Source organism: Lucilia sericata, unplaced genomic scaffold (genome assembly GCF_015586225.1).
Source record: "Lucilia sericata isolate MDLA Ls3-8-SP2 unplaced genomic scaffold, ASM1558622v1 Contig001610F_arrow, whole genome shotgun sequence".
Taxonomy (NCBI): domain Eukaryota; kingdom Metazoa; phylum Arthropoda; class Insecta; order Diptera; family Calliphoridae; genus Lucilia; species Lucilia sericata.
Window position 1 is genome coordinate 52 of NW_023995527.1, and position 5,003 is coordinate 5,054.

Here is a 5,003-nt window from a genome sequence, read left to right on the forward strand (position 1 = left end):
AGAGATTTTATTTGCACTGAACTACAGCACAGATGAGGTCATATGAGTTATGATAATGTGTTCAAAACAAGACTAACTAACTAACTAACTAAACTACACTAACTAACTACTAACTAACTAACTAACTAACTACTAACTAACTACTAACTAAACTAACACTAACTACTAACTACTAACTAACTAACTAACTAACTACTAACTAACTAACTAAAACTAACTAACAACTAACGACTAACTACTAACTAACTAACTACACTAACTACTAACTAACGTAACTAACTAACTAACTACTAACTACTAACTACTACTACAACTAACTAACCTAACTAACTAACTAACTACTAACTAACTAACTAACTAACTAACTAACTAACTAACTAACTAACTACCTAACTACTAACTAACTAACTAACTAACTAACTAACTAACTAACTAACTAACTAACTAACTAACTAACACTAACTAACTAACTAACTAACTAACTAACTAACTAACGAAACTACTAACTAACTAACTAACTAACTACTAACTAACTAACTAACTAACTAACTACTAACTAACTAACTAACTACTAACTAACTAACTAACTAACTAACTACTACTAACTAACTAACTACTAACTAACTAACTAACTACAACTAACTAACTAACTAACTAACTAACTAACTAACTAACTAACTAACTAACTAACTAACTAACTAACTAACTAACTAACTAACTAACTAACTACTAACTACTAACTAACGACTAACTAACTAACTAACTAACTAACTACTACTAACTAACTAACTAACTAACTAACTACTAACTAACTAACTAACTAACTAACTAACTACTAACTAACTAACTAACTAACTAACTACTAACTAACTAACTAACTAACTAACTAACTAACTAACTAACTAACTACTAACTAACTAACTAACTAACTAACTAACTAACTAACTAACTAACTAACTAACTAACTACTACTAACTAACTACTACTAACTAACTAACTAACTAACTAACTAACTAACTAACTAACTAACTAACTAACTAACTAACTACTAACTAACTACTAACTAACTAACTAACTAACTAACTAACTAACTACTAACTAACTAACTAACTAACCTACTAACTAACTAACTAACTACTAACTAACTAACTAACTAACTAACTACTACTAACTAACTAACTAACTAACTAACTAACTAACTAACTAACGACTACTAACTAACTAACTAACTACTAACTAACTAACTAACTAACTAACTAACTAACTACTAACTAACTAACTACTAACTAACTAACTAACTAACTAACTAACTAACAACTAACTAACTAACTACTAACTACCTAACTAACTAACTAACTAACTAACTAACTAACTAACTAACTAACAACTAACTAACTAACTAACTAACTAACTAACTACTACTAACTAACTAACTACTAACTAACTAACTACTAACTAACTACTACTACCTAACTAACTAACTAACTAACTAACTAACTAACTAACTAACTAACTAACTAACTAACGCTTTATTTCTTAATTTTGAGTTTATTCTGTAGTAGACCAAAATAATACTCCTTCCAAGCCAACATAAATTATTTTGTGGACCAAAATTTCTCTAACAAAATTTTCAAATTATTTTTGCCATAAATAAAATTGGAGATATTTCATTTTTCCGAAATTATACTGAGGTCAGGATTTTCAAGCACTGGAAAAAGGCCGTTCCTCGGGACACTCTAATGTGCATGTAAATAGAGTATTTAAAATTTGTCTTATACTGTGTTCTGTTTAATATGTTTTAGTCTTCACTTGAATTATTCTCCAAAGCATTTCCCAATGTACATGAGAATATATTAAATGAAGAATAAACAAAATAATTGTTTGCTGTTTTTTATAAAAAAACAACAATTTATCCCATTTCTAGGAACAGGCATTTTTTATAAAATAATTAGTTGCATAATTTAAAAGATTTTTTCCTTAAAAGTAAATTAATTATATAGTTCTTAAGGCTTTATTCATAACAATTTATCAAAGGTTCATAGGACAAATTTTAATACAAAGTTTGTTTTATAAACCATTAATAAATTAATATGTATAAGACTGTAATAATTTGGCCTATAAATAATAAAAACAAAAATGTCAGGTGATTTTAAGAAGTATATAAAAATATGATTGCAATTATAAATGAATAAAATTATTCAAGTGAAAAAAATAATATTTAAATAACATAAGTGCTAACTGTTCAACAATTAAATTTAATTAATTTTATTTCTGACACAAACAATTTATGTTTGAAAGTAACAACCTTAAGTATTTAATTTTTAATTAGTCTAAAAAGCAATGAACAAACTTTTGTAATTTTGGTTTAATTAAATAAAATATTTTAATTTAATTAAACACATTTTCTTTTCAACATACATATGTACATGCATATTTCTATTGATTTCTCTAGAGATGAACTGCAACGTATGGCCAGTTGAGCTTTTCAAACAAATAATAAAATGTGCTTGAAATTGCTGTTGCAAGACCAAGAACCTGACAAGTTAAAGTTAATTTAGCAAAATAATTTAAATAAATAAATGTACCACAACATTGGCACTAAGCACTGTTTTTCACTGTGTATGTTTTATGAGTTTGGTGGATACGTAAAAAGCAGTCACTTGGAACAATTAGAAAACTGTTGATTATTTCTTAATGCGTTGGAAATTTTTTGTTAAGAGAAGCTTTGAAAGCGTCTAGAGGAAAATAGCATTAAGAGTGGGCAACAAAATTTTTCGGAAACTCTCTAAAAGAGAAGGCTTTTGAAAATTTTTCTATGAAAAGAGAAGGCTTTTGAAAATTTTTCTATGAAAAGAGAAATTTCCTGAAAATTTTCTATGAGAAGAGACAATTTCCGAATATTATATGAAAAAGATAACGTTTCCGAAATTTTTCTTTAAAAGATATTTTTTTTTTTAATTTTCTATAAAAAATATAAATTTTCCGAAGATTTCTAAAACTTTTCTATAAAAAAAAAAAATTCCGAAAAAAGCAAAATTTTCAAAATTTTCTATAAAATGAGAAATTTTTCAAAATTTTCTATAAAAATATTCCTATAGAAAGAGAAATTTTCCGAAAAATTTTCTATAGAAAGAGAAATTTTCCGAAAAATTTTCTATAGAAAGAGAAATTTTCCGAAAAATTTTCTATAGAAAGAGAAATTTTCCGAAAAATTTTCTATAGAAAGAGAAATTTTCCAAAAAATGTTCTATAGAAAGAGATATTTTCCGAAAAATTTTCTATAGAAAGAGAAATTTTCCGAAAAATTTTCTATAGAAAGAGAAATTTTCCGAAAATTTTTCTATAGAGAGAGAAATTTTCCGAAAAAAATTTCTATAGAAAGAGACATTTTTCGAAAAATTTTCTATAAAAAGAAAAATTTTCCGAATGTTTTCTATAAAAAGAGAAGTTTTCCTATAAATTTTTATATAAATTGAAATTTCCCGAAAATTGTTCTACTAAAAGAAAGTTTTCTGAAAAACTTTCTATAGAAAGAGAAATTTTCCGAAAAATTTTCTATTAAAAGATAAATTTTCCGAAAATTTTATATCAAAGGAGAAATCTTTCGAAAATTTTATATCAAAGAAGAAATTTTTCGAAAATGTTATATCAAAAGAAAAATTTTCCGAAAATTTTCTATAAAAAGAAAAATTTTCCGAAGATTTTCTATAAAAAGAGAAATTTTCCGAAGATTTTCTATAAAAAGAGAAATTTTCCGAAGATTTTCTATAAAAAGAGAAATTTTCCGAAGATTTTCTATAAAAAGAGAAATTTTCCGAAGATTTTCTATAAAAAGAGAAATTTTCCGAAGATTTTCTATAAAAAGAGAAATTTTTCGAAAATTTTCTATAAGAAGAGAAATTTTTCGAAAATTTTCTATGAGAAGAGAAATTTTTCGAAAATTTTCTATAAGAAGATAAATTTTTCGAAAATTTTCTATAAGAAGAGAAATTTTTCGAAAATTTTCTATAAGAAGAGAAATTTTTCGAAAATTTTCTATAAGAAGAGAAATTTTTCGAAAATTTTCTATAAGAAGAGAAATTTTTCGAAAATTTCCATAAGAAGAGAAATTTTTCGAAAATTTCCATAAGAAGAGAAATTTTTCGAAAAATTTCTATAAGAAGAGAAATTTTTCGAAAATTTTCTATAAGAATAGAAATTTTTCGAAAATTTTCTATAAGAAGAGAAATTTTTCGAAAATTTTCTATAAGAAGAGAAATTTTTCGAAAATTTTCTATAAGAAGAGAAATTTTTCGAAAATTTTCTATAAAAAGAGAAATTTTTCGAAAATTTTCTATAAAAAGAGAAATTTTTCGAAAATTTTCTATAAAAAGAGAAATTTTTCGAAAAAAATCTTTAAAAATAAAAAGTTTCTATGAAAAAGATAAATTTTCCCAAAGAAATTTTCTATAAAAAAGAGAAAGTTTCCGAAAGAAATTTCCTTTAATAAAAGATACATTTTCTGAAAGAAATTTGCTATAAAAAAGAAAGAATTTTTATGTAAAAAAAATTTAAAAAAGATAAATTTATCGATAATTTTCTTAAAAAAAAAATTACCTAAAGTTTATCAAAAATTTTCTATAAATAAAGAAATTTTCAAAAATTTTCTATAAAAAGGGACATTTTTAATTTAGTTTAAGGATTATATTTTAAGACATGAATAATAGTTAATATTTTTATTATCTGGGCACCCTAAGACGGGTCATAAAACAAAAGAAAAGTTATTAAAAACCCAACAGATATGATGATATAACGAGAGAGAAAGAACAAGTGAAAACTCGTAAAAGCGTATCACGTAAAACTATTAAAAACATTTTAATAATCTTTGCCACAAGGGGTTGGTTGAATATTAGAAAATGTATATAAAAATTACACGGAAATATAAACATTCAACTAAACACTCAAGGTCATAAAAATTTACATAAAACAAACTAAACTTTTGTTTTTGTTTTTATTTTTCTTTA